This window comes from Euprymna scolopes, chromosome 42 (genome assembly GCF_053919585.1).
Source record: "Euprymna scolopes isolate OS-2025 chromosome 42, ASM5391958v1, whole genome shotgun sequence".
Lineage (NCBI taxonomy): Eukaryota > Metazoa > Mollusca > Cephalopoda > Sepiida > Sepiolidae > Euprymna > Euprymna scolopes.
The window spans coordinates 5,522,501-5,540,431 of record NC_136523.1 but is presented as its reverse complement, the minus strand read 5'-3'; the positions used below and the strand labels follow the sequence as shown (position 1 = coordinate 5,540,431).

The 17,931-nt window shown below is 35.7% G+C and overlaps 1 pseudogene; it reads left to right on the top strand.

Moving 5' to 3' along the window:
* The first annotated feature begins 17,646 nt into the window (after nucleotides 1-17,646).
* Nucleotides 17,647-17,774, top strand: LOC145267338 (U2 spliceosomal RNA; annotated as a pseudogene).
* The last annotated feature ends 157 nt before the right edge of the window (nucleotides 17,775-17,931 follow it).

The window sequence follows — 17,931 nt, the reverse complement described above, 5'->3', positions numbered from 1 at the left end:
TCAGATCGATGAAATTCAAACAAGCGTTATTGATCTACAATTCCAATACGAGTAATTGTCGGAATGTGTGTCATAATGTATTTTGAAGATTTCAATCGAACTTCATAATGGTTCAGGGTTGAAAGATCAGGCCTGTGAAAACAGCACTTTAAACAACAAAATTATTGCATGGCATTAAGACAGTTTAATATTATTAACACGGACATCACACCAGATAGTATACATCACACACATCCTATGATATATATTTACAAGGTCACGGTACGCTCGTTTATAGAATATTGTTGCCACACATGGACGGTTACACATAACATTAGTCTTTGATTCTTAGACAGTGTCCCCCAAAAAGGTCCTGTATTATAGGCCAAGATCCAACCTCTTTCTCATCACCGCAGTGTTGCATCCTTGTTTTAAAAGTACTTTAATAAAATATGTTCTGATGAACCCTTAGCACTTGTGCCCCCTTGATCTACGTACTTCCGACTAACATGACAAGTAGCAAAATTTCTCCGCTTTTCTGTTAAGATCCCTAGCTGCCGAAAAGCCTTCTACTTTAATAATTTCTTGCCTCATATGCTAGACTTTAGAATCTCCTGCTCAACTCTCCATAGTACCCTGTTAGACACGATCGCAAATAGTAGTCACTTACTTTTAACTTGCAACATTCCTTTTTTCCGACAAAAAAGAGTAGAAAAAATGAAGATAAGTGTTGGAGTTAACGTTCATGGTAATCGCTGTATTAGAATAACGGTCATGCTAATGTGAGATTGTGAGATTAATCTCACGACTTTGACGTCACAATCTCACGATCAAAGATCGATTCATTACGATTATAAACAAAAATTATTAGTTTGCTGTGAGTTCCTTTTCTATTATCCGTATTCTTTGGATTCGTCTGACTACAGTTCTCACCTGAAGACGCTTTATGACGAGTATCTGTTAATATTAGATCTGAAGATGACCATGCTGTAGTTCGCGGGGAAACAGTCAAGTATTAACGTGATCCGAGATGAGAAGTACTTAGAACAAAGCGGTTTAAAGTTTGCTCCCCCCAACGAGGAAGAGTTCATGCGGAGCGGCTTAACTCGAACCACAATCTGTGTGTACAGAAGAATCATACCTCCGGCTCCGCATCCTCACCCTCGACAGCAACAATTCACAGAGAAGAACAATGGCGTAACACTTTATGCCCCCATGCAAAAATCAAAATCATCCTTCTAAATCTTACTTGTCAAATCGTTATTCAATTTTTGATCAAAATGCATAACCCCATTTGTGGGAGACTTGAAAACTCCACCTGCTTAGGGAAGATGATGAGAAGCAACGCTAACTGTTACGTATTACTATTTATAAGTGTTAACATCTACGTTTGTTGTTTGTATAAAATATATGTACACACTAACAGCGAAGTAAAACCACAACACAGTTGATCTATAAAAAAATATATTGTTTTTATTTCACACCGACAAATTAGCTTCTGATTATAAATCATTACTGGTGTTTTGACGTTTCTGAAAGGCACGTAGGGTGGTGCGGGTTAAGGCTATAGTCGGGTGGTGAAGAAATTGTTACACGGCCGGCCTCTCTCTCTCTCTCTCTCTCTCTCTCTCTCTCTCTCTCTCTGATCACATCTTATTTGTTACGATTTTACTTATAAAATGGAATTTTTAATGCTTCCCTTGTCTATTGTTTCAACCTCTCACATATTTCTGGGTCAAGTTATGCATGGGCACTTACTAATGCAGCAAAAGAAATGTTAAGAACGGCATCATATGAAATGGAACGCGTTATGCTCGAAATCATTTATTTTGGTCTTTTATTCACTTCTCTTCCACTTCAAAAATACGGTAAGCTTTCAGTTTATTGTAAGATTTGACTTGAAAATGTAGGAAATCGCAAATGAAAGATGTATGCACATATGTAGCTAACAATTTGTATATTTATATCGGTGCGTCCGTTTAAAAAGATAAGGGACACCCCTATAAGAGTAGGTCCACGTAAATTGTGAAGCAAGTATTCCGCAAAAACAACCACACCTCTGCTGAATCGGTGTCTTGGGTCATTTGACAAGGAGAGGACAAAGACTGACTGAAACAATGCCGTCATAAGCACATATAGCATCTGGAATTTTCAAATGGTCATTCAGTTTAGAACTGACTAGGCTCAATGTTCCTTAACTTCAGTCACATACACACACACACACACACACACACACATATATATATCGCAATTTCAAGCACTATAAAACAACGTGGAGGTTTCTATAACATAGCGCCATTAATAAGTAAACTGTTATTAAAAGAACATTATTTAACTGTGGACACAGGTTAACTTTCTCACACCATTCAAACACCCCCTGTAATAATTAACACATAATCTCAATCAATAAATTACATAAAAAACACTCATTTCATTCCTGTTACAAACTTATATTTAAATTTCAACAGATATATCTTTTTCCCAATAAGAATATAAACTTGCGTTCATAGTTTTAAAATTAAATTAACGACTATATGACGTCACTAAAATTTCCTTCTCTTTAACAGCGCCAGCCCCCCTTCCTTTTTGAATTTCCAACATCAATTTTTCCGTTTCTCTTAAATAGAACTGCGTCACACTGTGCACGTGAAACTTTTTCAAATATTTTGTACTGGTATATTTTTTGGTTTCTTAATCTCATTCACCCAGAGGAAGTCTCGAAATAAAGACGAAACGTTGGTGAACACATAATACGGTTTGTTCCTTTTTTATTTTCTCTCTCTCTATATATATATGAAAGTGAAATTGTCTTTTTGTCTGTCTGTAAGCGAAAATTTCCCTACACAATAACTCTGTCAATTTTCAGTCTACAGACTTGAGATTTGGCATAAGGGGTATTGAGATTTTGAAAAATCTTTTTCATTGGTGTTCGGCCAGAGATTAGGCTGTCAAGGGGTCAAAGTTCAACGGTTTAATCTTTGAAAACTTAACCAAATTCCTCCACCAATTTTGAGTTTAACCCTTGAAATTTTAAATGTATGTTACTTAGACATGGATCAAACCTTTTACATTAATTGAAGTCCAAAACTACAAATTTTAAGTGTCAAAATTTTGGTCAAATTAAAAAAAAATTAACCTCAGCCAATTTATGGTCTAAACATTTGAAATGTTACATAAAGTGTCTTCAGACATAGGGCAAGCTTTTTAATCGGTTTTTAGTCGAAAATTTGACTACCAAATGGTGAAAGTTCAAAAGATTTGACCTTTGTAGTCTCTAGGAAACTAATTAGACAATTTTGTGTCTAAACATTTGAAATTTTACATACAGGGTATTTAGACCTGCAGCAAGCTTTTTGATCAATTTTGGGGCGAAAATTTGTCTGCCAAGTGGTCCAAGTAGAAAAAGTTGACCTTTTCAGACTCTACCAAACTCATCCGCCAATTTTGGATCTAATCACTTGAAATTTTAGATGTAGGTTACCTGTAAATGAGTCAAACTTTTTAATATATATACATATGCACCTACACTTATGAATAGTACATATGGCCCGAGCAAAGCCGGCCTGAACTGCTAGTATGTATATTAAAGAGGCCCTCAAGTTCTCTCCTGTAGACATTAAAGTTCTCTCCAGTAGGCATTCAAGTTCTCTCCAGTAGGCATTCAAGTCCTCTCCAGTAGGCATGAGGAGTAAGCTCTGAAATATGCATGTATATAGATGACTTACTTTTATGTATGTAGTAATTATTAATTCATAATTAATAATAATAATAATAATAATAATAATACACACACACACACACACACACACACACACACACATATATATATATATATATATATATATATATATATATATATATATATATATATATATATGAATTAGGATATTTTTAGGATCATTCATTTTAAAATAAACTGGCATTTTGAACGATCATTCATTAACATTTAGGATTTAAATTCTCCTAATCATTGAATTATTTATCCTTTACTTTAGCACTTTAGTTTCTTTTAATTGTAATCATCACATAAGCAGAAGGGCCTGGCGTATACGATCAACAGCAGGTTCTTCTTTTTAAGACAAGGAGGTGTTCAAAATATATGTTTCTGTTTAGAGCACAATTGAATCATTGTATTTGACTTTTGCATTTCAATTTACAAATCAAGTTAAAACTAAAAATACTTTCCTTAAATCAACGGTAGGTTCTCTAAAGCTCAAATGTTTTTCAATTACATTTTCACCCCAAGCAAGGCACATTGCCACTTTGGTGTAGGGGGCTACTATCAGGGGCAGCAACTACTGGGGCACTATGTTGGGGTTTGGGCAGCAAGATGTCGGTTCACGTTACACTTGAACTTCTGCATGTCAGTACAGTTAGGGAAGCAGGGACCTGGAATGGAATTCCAGAGTCTAGCGGTTCTGGGGAAGAAACTATTGGAGTAGAAAGATCTTTTACATCTAGGGATCTCTACTGTGTGGGGTGGGATTTAGCTGCCTGTCGGGTTTGTCGAGGGTCTCTACGTCGTGGGGGCACAAGTGTCTGCAGTTCGTCAGAGCATTCACCATTAAAATACTTGTAGAACAGGCAGACGGATGCAACGTTTCGTCGATGGGACAGAGGTTGAAGCTTAGATGCCAGTTCAGGGCCTATCAGATTGGCGACTCTCTTTTGAACCTTGTCTGGGAGCGAGAGACTAGTAGCAGATGCACCAGCCCAAATGTGACAACAATATTCCATACACGGGCGAATAGTGGCCTTATAGAGGTACAGGATACTTTCAGGTGTCAGTAGTTTTCTAGCACGGTAGAGAGAGCCTACCTTTTTCACAGCGGCCCTCGCAATGTTTTCAATATAATTGTTCCCACTCATGTTTCCTGTGAACGTTAGGCTAAGCAGTTTGAAAGATGTACTCTCAGACAGGGAGTCACTGGCCATTGCTATTAGTGGCAGAGAAGGTTTCTTGTAATTATTGAAGGAAACAAGTTTAGTCTTGGCAGCATTGAATGTGACCATCCATTTATGTCCCCATTCCACTACAGATTGGAGGTCATTCTCTAGTGTTTTTGCCATTTCTTTAGATATGTGTTCATTTGTTTTCCTGTCATGCCTGTTATAGAGTGTAGTGTCATCAGCATATATACCCATCTCAGAGGCAGTTTTGTCGGGGAGCCCATTAATAAATATTAGGAACAATAGAGGTCCAAGGATAGACCCCTGAGGCACTCCCGCATTTATATCACACTGCTTAGATGTACGACCGTCGAGCACAACCTGGATTTTTCTCTTATCTATGAAGGATTTAATTATGTTAAGTATTCTATCAGTGATACCGTATGATTTAATTTTCCTGAGGAGATCCTTGTGCCATACCCTGTCAAAAACCTTAAATATATCTAGAGCTACCGCTCTGCCCTCCCCCGCTTTGTCCTGTGAATTGTATATACGTTCAGAGATTACAGTGAGGATGTCGGCTGTGGAACGGGCTTGTATCAATATGCGATACAATGAATTATGGGGTAAATCACGGAGGTGAGGCATGAGAAAATTACTTCCGGTCCACTGCGATGAGTTTCTGATTAGAACAAGCAAGCAATTGAGTTTAAATAAGAAAAAGGTGATTTCACCGATTCCGATGACAATAAAAGTATTGCGGTGAGAACATTCGTTGATTCCCATTTCATCCCGAGCAACGTCGGGTATCTATGCTAGTTTATAAATCAAAAGCTCTTTGTGTGCATGTGTTTGTGCGTGTCTGTGTTCGTTCCCTATGGACATCGAAACATTTAGGCTGACTTTTTTTGTAATTTAATTCAAATATACGGTATGTGTCTGGGAGTGTTCTTAGAAATATTTTGTATCGGAATGTCTCCGATAAGTATCAACAATCGATAATTGAGAAATACGATTAAGTAACGAACTGATCTTATAAAGTCTAATATTACAAATGCATTTGAGAGGCTTTATCACCACTCAAACAGACGAGCCAGGGATAAAAAATCAACAAGTTTCTTGGATAATACAGGACACATTCGAAGGGAACGTTTCTGCCTAGAACACAATTTAACCATGATACTGTCTTTGATTAAAGCCATGTTATAAAAATAATTAAACAAAATCAACAGTAGGTTCTCTACCTTGTATTGTGGACCAAGTCACTGGAGGGATGCATGTGAAGTTTCCTCCAGGTACACCGGACTGGCTCCCCGATTATCAATCGATTTGATTGAAAAAGGTATATATATATAAGAAATTTATTACTGTGAGTCCAGAATGAGTTTACATATTGTTTCAACTAGAGGAAGATCCCCAAAGAGAGGAAATGTCCAACTAGCATCGTCAGAATTCATAGATTCTGACGATGCTAGTTGGACATTTCCTCTCTTTGAGGATCTTCCTCTAGTTGAAACAATATGTAAACTCATTCTGGACTCACAATAATAAATTTCTTATATACTGCTCTGGCTACACATTGAGCACTCTATTCCGGTTTTTTCACCACTGGTTAATATATATATATATATATATTAGGCACCGCCAAAACTGGGGGGGGGGGCAGGTCAGTACTTTTTGACGGACCGTCTTTTTAAAAATCTACCAAAAATCAGGTAATTATCCGATCAATACGAAATTTTCAGCGATTATTCGGAGAAGAATGAACTTTATAACAGTGTACTTATTTTTCATAAACGATATTTATATATATATATTTTTTTTTTTGCTTACAAAACCCCCCCTTGTTTTGAAGTGGGAACAAATATGCTTAAAATAATCATCTGAGACTGAAATCAACATATTGTGTTGTAAGGGACAGAATTATAGATTAAAAAAAAAAAAAAAAAAAAAAATTGTTTGCATACCTTATTTTGACGTCTAAATATCAGAACTTCGATTGTGTTTAATTATCCCGCTTTTGAGTTTTGAAGTGTGAAATTCGGTGAATATGTTAAGTAAAATAATTAATTTAAGTTAAGCAAAACAAAAAAAAAATTTTTTTAATATTTATACGAAAAAAGCTATTTTAAAATTTTTGATAAATAAATTAACAATTTTTTTTAGCGAGCCGAATAATGCATGACCATTATTAAACAGGGCATGCTTTGAATAATCGATACCAAAAAAAAAAAATTCGATAAATATTGTGCCCTTTGTGTTAAAAATAGCATCTTTTTTTTCGATCCCGTTTGAAAACGTTTGCCGCCTTTGACTATGGTGGACCAAACGCGCTGAAATAATTTTTTTTTATTCTGCTTTAAATTGCCCCCCCCCATTTTGGGGAGTCTGGCCCCCACACACATACACATTAAAAACCAAACGCATACAAATGGTCACCCATCTGGTACTGGCCAGCCTCAGCTTAATAATACATTGAAATTTTCGTCACTGAAAAATAAGTTTTTTTGGGCCTGTTTGGTCTTCCATAGTTTGCTTTTTATCAGACGAAAACGTAAACAGAGTCGATCTGAACTCTACGTCAACGCGAATATCTGGTTACCTATATGAATAAGTGGAATTATTTGAAATTCAGGTACTTATATTATAATATTTTTGCATATTCTCTTAGAAAATCATCCTAAATCTTAGTTAGACAATAAATAAATTAATTAATTATTTCAAAAACCCTTTTTTTTTAATATTTAAATACGTTTTTTGTGCAAGACAAAAAATGTCAATTGTTAACTTTTTGGGAAAATTTAACATTTAAAATTGAATTAAAAATAGTAGAAAAAGTTTTACATTATTCTGTTTTCTATATGATAAAATTCAGGGTTTTATCTTTCTGGAAAAAAAAGTTACTCAGAAATAATGGATTTTAATAAACGTAATTTCGTTTTAAAAAACAACAACAACTTGATTTTGCGGCCATTTTTGGCGGTGCCTAATATATATATATATATATATATATATATATATATATATATATATGTGTGTGTGTGTGTGTGTGTGTGGGTGTGTGTGTGTGTGTGTTAAATCACATGGAACCTTATTTTCCGACCGGGCAACACCGGACATTCCGCTAGTATACATATAAAGGGAACCTTGTATGTATGTCTGTCTGTCTGAGTGGTGAAATTTCTCTATCATACTACTCTGTCAATTTTTAGTTTACTTGAAATTTGATATATAGGGAATATGAAACTGTGGAACAAATTCAATTGATTAGGTTTAAGTCGGTAAAAATAGCTGCTAAGAGGTAACAATTTGAGAAAATTGGCACTTTAAGGACGTAGACATTTTATACGCATGCGCAATTATACATTTATACTTTAATGTTGGTTAATTTTCAAGGTTTCAGTATTCAACCTTAGGTGGCATAGACATTAACTAATAAGCCTTGAAAATTACACATTTTGGTTTCGATTCTAGCTGATAGCAATCAAATCATTTTTTTTTTTTTTTACATTTGAAATTACTACTATAGATAAGTTATAATATAATTAATAAAGAAGTGACTCGATAATATTAAATACGAAATTTTCATAAATTAAAATACCATATTTATGCGTATTTTATGGCCGATCAGCACCGGGCGACCTGCTAGTGTGTATATATAATATGTAGAGAGAGATATACACCTACTAAACTTTAGATATAGAGAGATATATAGTTACACACGCACACATGTTAACAAATAAGTAAGATAATACGGTCTAAATCCGACCTAATGTCTTTATCCCATCCTTTTTCCCCCCCAGTGTTGTCAGTTGAAAATATTATTTTTGACGGCCGGTTGATTATTCAAGTGCGTGTTGTTCCTCGACGCTCAAATAGGTAAATCTTAAACGTTTCTGGCGATCCGAGCTGCGATGACACTATTGTGTCTTTAGCGGGTGGCAGCTCATTAAAATAATCCTAATAGAAAATAAGCGAGAATTAAGAAAAGGAAAAACAGGTTCCGAAGTGGTGGGAATGATTAAACCTAAACAGCTAGCAAGAATAATACACGAAACTTACAAGAAAGACGAACCCACGCGCACACACACACACACACACACACACACACACACACACACACACACATATATATATATATATATATATATATATATGATTAGTTTTTTTGGAACAAGAATTCCAGCAGAGTGCTCAATTAAAAGGAAAATCCAAATTTTAAGAGCGTACTTATATTTTGTGTACAGAAAGATCGGGCTTGAAACCGACGGTACCAATGATCTGTCTCAACTAACAACTTTCTGTACACAAATATAAGTTCGGGCTTGAAACCGACGGTACCAATGATCTGTCTCAACTAACAACTTTCTGTACACAAAATATAAGTTCGGGCTTGAAACCGACGGTACCAATGATCTGTCTCAACTAACAACTTTCTGTACACAATATATATATATATATATATATATATATATATATATATATATATATATACATTTATACATGTGCGTTTGTATGCTTTTATGCACACACATCTACGAGGAGGTTTCAATAAGTTTCAAGACTTATTTTGTAGACTTTTGAAAATTCAGTCTGTGATTATATATCTTGTGAGATGACTGACCTATTTTTACGATTTCAGATTTAAATGAGGAGGTACAGAAAGAAGTAGAATACACCCTACTAAAACCTGATTGTCACAGTTGTTGAACTCCAAAAATGCAATCTGGACGTAAGGACACTTCAGAAGAACTATATGTAATACATATTACTTTCCAAAGGAACGTATGGAACGCTTCAGGTTGCTTTTGGACCATTTTACATGAATCAAGGATCAGTTTTGGAGTGGCATAAGCGATTCAAGGAAAGCCAGGAATTTGTGAAAGATGATGAGGTGTGGAAGGAGCAAGGAAGTCAAAACATCAGAGTTGATTGGCCAAATCAAGAATTTTATGGATAAAGACTGTAATGTGTCTATGTAGTCAATAAGCGCACAGTTTGTTGTCAGTGTGGGAACTGTACACACAATTATTTGCGGGAAACTGAAGATGCGGAAGGTTTCCATGTAATTGTCCCAACGATGCTCAACGAAGATCAGAGTATTTGAACAAGATGGGCATCAAGAGGGTTTTCTAAACTTTCTCTATAGTTAAGACCTTGCTCTCCGTGAGTTTTAGTTATTCCCTAACTCCGAGAAAATCTTTAGAAACAATTATGAGACAATTGAAGAGATGAAAGAGGCTGTAATGAGGATCAATGACCCGTTCACACAAGAGGACTTCTACGGAGTCTTCCATGAGTTGTTGGAACGGTACAACAAGTGCATTGCAGCCGGAGAAGATTACTTTGAAATAGACTAGAGTTTCATGTGTGTATTATCAATAAAAATGGCCATAAAAATATGTCTGGAAACTTATTAAAGGCACTTCGTATATATATATATATATATATATATATATATATATATATATAAACATGTTTGCAATTAAATAATAATTATTCTTTTATGCCAAACGACACTAGTGTTTCATATTTGCGCAATCATCAGTGTAGGAGATGACAATTCCCGCCAGTCGGGAGATTCCAACACAGCCACGATACCACATTTGACTCCATTCGCTAAGCCTTTACATCCAGGCCACCAAACAATTGCCATAAAAATAAAGAAAATTTAGACCTAATAAACGCCAAATTCAACCGAACTTAAGCAATGATAAGCCTGATTAGTATTAGTTGAGTGACCATTTTGGGAATACTAAATGATGTTTATATTGCGCTGGGACTTCGAAATTTCCGGAATAGTAATTGGGACTCGTTTAAAACTACTTGAAAATATACACCAATGGCTTACATTAAAACATGCATCTAGGATTAAAGTGTTCTGATATAAAACTTGGGATTCACAGCCCGCTTTGTCTCGGGCAATCAATTGCGCCGACTGAATGTAACAGTAATTCTAAAAAGTGAGATTTGTTCTACACAAATCTTTAGCCATTATAAACAAATGAACAGTGTAGATTTAGGTACAACCTAGTGTTCTGTAAATCTCATACGTTAAAATCGACGGTAGTGTCCACGCATGCAAACACACGCACGCGCACACACACGCACGCACAAAGTAAATAAACTCATCTGAAAAGCATAAAATTTAAATCTAGATCCATGTTAACTCTTTTTCTTGGATGTACTTCGCAAACGAAGATTCAATGAAGGAGGTTGTCCACGTCGACTGCAGGCATGCTTGGGGCTGACGAGCTCGATGCCGGACAAGCAGGTTTAGTCACAGCGGCTGCAGTCCAAAATCGCGTCGGGTGTGGCTGCTGAAGCTTCCCGAATCTTCCTCTTTCAGCGCTTCTCCTGCAGATTCTCTGTGCGGGAGATCTCAAAGTAGGCTACAGGCCAGGTAGCACGGTCAGGAGCGAGAGCAGACCACTAGAGATGGTCAATGTGGCAGTCATCAAGGGACGTCTTCAGAGAGTCTTTATATCTTTTCATTGGTGCCCCTCTGTCACGACGGCCAGTAGAGAGTTTGGGCAGGCGATGATCCTCCATTCTGGAGACGTGCCCGATACAGCGTAGCTGTGACTTCAGCAGCATGGCCTCGATGCTGATGATTTCCGCCCGCTCGATGACCTCAACATTAGTGACATAGTCACTCCAGTGGACGTTGAGAATGGTGCGGAGACAGCTCTGATGAAAAGGTTCGAGGAGTTGTAATTTGTGGCGGTAAATTGTCCAGGACCCAGAGACCTACAGAAGGGTGGAGAGTACTACAGCTCTGTACACACTGATCCATCCATCACAGCTTCTTGCATCCGGACGAAAAGATTATGGCGAAGAAGTACTGCTGACAAATTGACGAAATGCACTAGAAGCTCCAATGTATGTACCCGAGATAGGTCAATATGAATGGGGCTAATACTTTTCCATGACAACACTCACACGCATGTTGCTAAACTAAACCTTCAGAAGCTGAACGTACTGAGCTACGACACTCTGTCTCATCCGCCATATTCACTGGACCTCTCGCCCACCGATTATCACTTTTCCAAGCATATTGACTTCCTGCTCGAAAAATGCTTCACAAGCTGAGATGATGCGAAATTGGCTTTAAATGACTACAGCTCTTTACACACTGATTTTTGTGCAATTTTTTAAGTGTCTTTTTTTTCCAGATTCTGTTGTACAATGTTAACTCACTTACACCATAAAAATATTACGTATAATAATTAAAAGAAATTCAACAGCGGAATCTTTCATATATTGCCGCTGGTCATTCTGTAGATGGTCAGCGTGTATGAAGACCCCGTGATATTATTGTAGCCCTTTTGTTAAAACTGTAAAAGTATTTGTCTAAGTAATTTGATTAATATAGTGTCCGAATATATCTGGTTATTACGGTTTACCTCCAATACTCTAATAGGTGATATATTTTCATTATATGTTCATATAATGAAAATATATCACCTATCAGAGTAAAACCGAAACCACCGATATCATTGTATCATTTTTAGACAAAACAGATACTACTCTTGCATTCTAGCCAAATGAAAAATATAGAATTAGTCATTTACTTAATAACGATATACATACATTTATTTAGGGGATAAAGGGGACTCTTTATACCAAGGTATTTCGAAGCCTAATGCTTTTCATCAGAAGAGTAGAGGTGCTAGGAAACATCATTCATTTTTTTTTTTTTTGCAAGCTTTTCGATAGCGTGGACAAAATTCAAATCTGCACAATTTTCTTGCACCAGTTCAAACTAGGCCGAAATGCTGTCGAAATAGTGATATCAATGATGCGTTTGGTCCAGGAACAACTAACGAACGTGTGACACAACGGTGGTTCAAGAAATTTCGCAATGGTGATGAGATCCTTGAAAATGAAGACAGTCGCGGCCCTCTAACTGCGGTTGCTAACGAACATTTGAAAGCCTTAATTGACGCCGATCCTCGCAAAACCACACAAGAAATTGTTGTTGAAGCAAATAGGGAAGTTGGATGAATTGGTACCTCAAGAATTGAACGATAATCAAAAACATCGTCGTTTGGAGTTGTCTTCTATGCTCCTTCTGCACAACAAAAACACCATTTCTCGAGCGGATTGTGAAATATAACTCGAAGTGGATCCTCGACGACAACCGGCGACGTTCGGCACCGGTGTTGGGTGCCGGAGAAGCTCCACAAAATTTCCCGCAGCCGAAATTGCACCAAAAAGGTTATGGTGACTGTTTGGTTGTCTGCGGCTGGTCTCATCCATCACAGCTTCTTGCATCCGCGCGAAAAGATTATGGCGAAGAAGTACTGCCGACAAATTGACGAAATGCACTAGAAGCTCCAATGTATGTATCCGAGATAGGTCAATATGAATGGGGCTAATTCTTTTCCATGACAACACTCACACGCATGTTGCTAAACTAAACTTTCAGAAGCTGAACGTACTGAGCTACGACACTCTACCTCATCCGCCATATTCACTGGACCTCTCGCCCACCGATTATCACTTTTTTAAGCATATTGACAACTTCCTGCTCGAAAAATGCTTCACAAGCTGAGATGATGCGAAATTGGCTTTAAATGACTACAGCTCTTTACACACTGGTTTTTGTGCAATTTTTTAAGTGTCTTTTTTTTCCAGATTCTGTTGTACAATGTTAACTCACTTACACCATAAAAATATTACTTATAATAATTAAAAGAAATTCAACAGTGGAATCTTTCATATATTGCCGCTGGTCATTCTGTAGATGGTCAGCGTGTATGAAGACCCCGTGATATTATTGTAGCCCTTTTGTTAAAACTGTAAAAGTATTTATCTAAGTAATTTGATTAATGTAGTGTCCGAATATATCTGGTTATTACGGTTTACCTCCAATGCTCTGATAGGTGATACATTTTCATTATATGAACGCCCGGCTGAAACCGAAACCGAAACCACCGATATCACCGGATTTCTATGCTAATGGGATAAATAAACTTTGTCTCGTTGGCAAAAATATGTCGATTCTAATGGTTCTTATTTCGATTAATAACGTTTATTATGAAAGGAGTTATGATCTTTTGAAGTTGAACGTCAAAAAATGACATTATTTTTGCACCAACCTAATCTATATATCTATAAAAGTGAAATTGTCTGTCCTTGTGTACATTTATCTACCGAACTACTCTGTCAATTTTCAGTCTACAGACTCGAGATTTGATGTAAGGGGCATTGAGATTTAGGAAAATCTTTTTAAGTGGTTTTCGCCCAGAAATTTGGCTGTCAAGAGGACAAAGTTCAACGATTTCACCTTTGAAAACTCTACCAAACTCTTCCGCCAAAACACTTGAAATTTTAGATGTAGTTAACTAGGACATGGATCAACCTTTTTAATTTGATTTGAGCCCAAAACAATAAATGTTAAGGATCAAAATTGAGGTCAAAGGTTAAAAAAATTTGACCTCTCAGCTAATTTTTAGTCTAAACATGTAACATTTTACATAACGTGTATTCAGACATAGGGCAAGTTTTTTAATCGGTTTTTGCTGCAAAGGGGTCAAAGTTAAAAAGATTTTACCTTTGTGGTCTCTAGCAAACTATTCAGCTAAATTTATGCGTAAACATTTAAAATTTTATACAAAGGGTATTCAACCATGCAGCAAGCTTTTTAATCAGTTTTTTTGGCGAGGATTTAGCTGTCAAGATGTCGAAGTTGAAAGAGTTGACCTTTGCAAACTCTATCAAACTCCCCTGCCAATTTTGGGTCTAAATACTTGAAATTTTATATTTAGGTTACCTGGACATGACTCAACCTTTTTAATATATATATATATATATATATATATATGTGTGTGTGTGTGTGTGTGTGTGTGTGTGTGTGTGTGTGTGTGTTTAGAGGTACAGAATTTTAATAAAGTTTTAAATATAATGGACGGAAGTCTCTCGAGAGCTCTTTCAGCTATCATCTCATTAGGAGAAAATCGATAGCGTAAAAATAATAATACTATGTCGAAAGTAAAGAGTTGTAATGGGGAACTATTGAATGTGCCAAAAATTACGGGGACACTAAAATAAAGTTTATTAACGTTTAAAAAACGATTAAAATAATGGCACAACGGGGGAGAAAAGATTCAAAGTTCCCAAAGAGAACAATGCGTTAGATGTTTCTTTCTGCCGTCACAAAGAAGGTTTCCGCACCGCAATAGAAACAGACTCCAAAATCTTTAAATTGTTTCTGGAGTTCGCTCTATGTAGCACCTCGAACCATACAATTTATATCTATCGGCACAGCACGGGTTGTCAACCAAATGCTGGCCAATAGCAGAGTCCAAGGCTGCAAAAGGAGGGAGACTACCAGACCCCATCCTCCCTTGTCTGATCTTCGATGGAACATGCTGGTTTATACGAGTCAAAAGATGCAATGATGTTCGCCCAACATAACCAGCATCGCACTGGCATTTGAATTGATATACAATATTGCTATTTTGGATGTAAGGCAAACTATCCTTGCGACAAGAAAGAACTGGAGGTCTCGTAGTATATACCAAACGCAAGGACACAGAATAAAAGCAGTCATAAATACTTCTGCGAATTTGTTTAGAAAGTCTGTTACTCTTTTCCCCAATCCACGGTAATTTTAAATAAACCAGGCATTTCAAAGGTCCAAAATTTTAGGGGATTTAAAATCCGTAACCTTTTTGAAAATACAGTCATCAATAAGGTCAACAGGATAGCCATTATTGATGATTATTTCCCTGATCTTATCGAGTTCGGCGTCCAATCTGTTAGGTGAACAAATCATATATATATATATATATATATATATATATATATATATATATATATATATATATATATATATATATATATGCACATAAAGTTATGAACAGTACATAGGGCCCAAGCAAAGCCGGACTGAACTAATAATAATAATAATAATAATAATAATAATAATAACTAGCGGACGTGTGAAAATTCCACAGTGTATATGTAATATATTGATGTTGGCATTTTTGTGGATATTCAGCGTAAACGGAGACACCCTGATATTATTGTAGTTCTTTTGTTAAAACTGCAAAAGTATATATCTAAGCTAGCAGGGACGCCCGGCATAGCCTGGTTGTAAAATATGCTTAAATATGATATTTTAATTTATACAGATTTTGTATACATTACTATAAGAGTTAATTTCTTATCGATTCTTATATATTATAAACTTGTTATTTCAAAAATAAAAACATATACATATGGCTTGTGTGCATCAGGTTGAATCGAAATCGAAACCAAAACTTATGAAAAAAAATATTTATATATAACTTGAGTTCTTTAAGCTATAAACGAAACCGAAACCAAAACTGATGAAGAATTCTTGGTAAAATTATTTATCACAAGAAATGGAAAGACATAACAATTAAACGACAGACACTCGGAAGAAAAAATGTGACACAGAAAATAACACACGCGCTATCATATTAATATATAGATTAGAATATTTTTTGTATCAAAAACAGTTTTCCATGAAACTATTTTAGTTAAGACAAGGTTGTAATAAAAATAATTAATTTAGAAACATGGTACTGTCATTTAATATATATATATATATATATATATATATATATACTTTCACTACACCGATGAAGACAAGAGAACAAGAGAACTGTTGGTGCTAGTGCAGAGAGCGATTCGCGCTATTTTTTAAATCGTATTTATTTACTTGTTTCTTGGAATTTTAAAGTTGGTTGTAATTTTAAATGATTTTCCGAGGGTGGAAAAAAACCCGCCCCCCCCCGAAAAAATCGTGGACACAAAGCGGGTTCTCATTTTATATAAGGTTAATAAAGAAAAGTGATCCCCTACTTTTTAAAAACTAACATTTCTTCATATCTTGGAAACTACTCGTTTGCCGTAATTTTAAACGTTATTTTCGTTTTCATCGACCCCGAAAACGGTAAGAGTGGTAATTTTAAAGGAATTTTCGAGGGTGGAGTAATTCTTCATATTTACCGAAAACAGATATGCATCTTGGCTTTTGTTTGCATGTAAATGTAGTAGTAACAATAATATCATCAGTGTCTCCCTCTCTCTCCCTCTCTCCCTTTCTCTCTCTCTCTTTCTCTCTCTCTCTCTCTCTCTCTCTCTCTCTTAATCAACAAATGTAAAAAAAAATAAACAATGAAAAACAAAAACAAATAACTACTAAATTTTTGTGGACACCGGCTGAGAAATTTGTTATCGTTTTGTTACTATGGAATAACTACAAAACCAATTATTTCTTAACAACTTTTGAAAGATAAAACCCCAATATTTATAGGATTAAAAAAATATAGCGGTGAGAACACGCTATTCAGATGCAACCTCGAACGTTCGTAAATGTGTATTCCGAAATTAAATGTCTATTCCAGAAGTAAATCTCAACTAATCAAATTTGCCGGAAAGCGTAACAAACAAAAGAACACACACGCTATCGTATTAATATATAGATAATAATAATAATAATAATAATAATAATAATAATAATAATAATAATAATAATACCACCGCAGTACCTTTAATGTGTGTCGCGGTTGCCAGATTATAAATTATCGATCGACAGAGCCTATTTATTAAAAATTGACGATAGAAAGTGATAGCATACTACAAACATTAAATTAGTATAAAGAGACGCTAATGTAATTTTCACAATATGATATCACCTTCTATCCCCTTTTTAATAAATAGGATCTCCTGATCACCGAAGATACAACGTAAAAGAGAAAAAAAATGATGTCGATTTTGGGCCATGCGTAAAACTAAAATATACCTTCTTGGTCTTTTGACTAGGATCAAAGGGTAGTATCTGTTCTGTTTAAAAACGGTATAATGATATCGTGGGGTTTCCGTTCGTGCTCTGGGTCCATATACTGGAAATATGCTGCAGACTCCTATAAGGATATTAGAGATAAACCGTAATAACTAGATATATTCGGACACTACATAAACCAGATTACTTTGATAAATACGTTTACAGTTTTAATAAAAGGGTTGCAATAATATCGCAAGGTCTTCATTCACACTGAACGTTCAAAAATGTCCCACACCTAT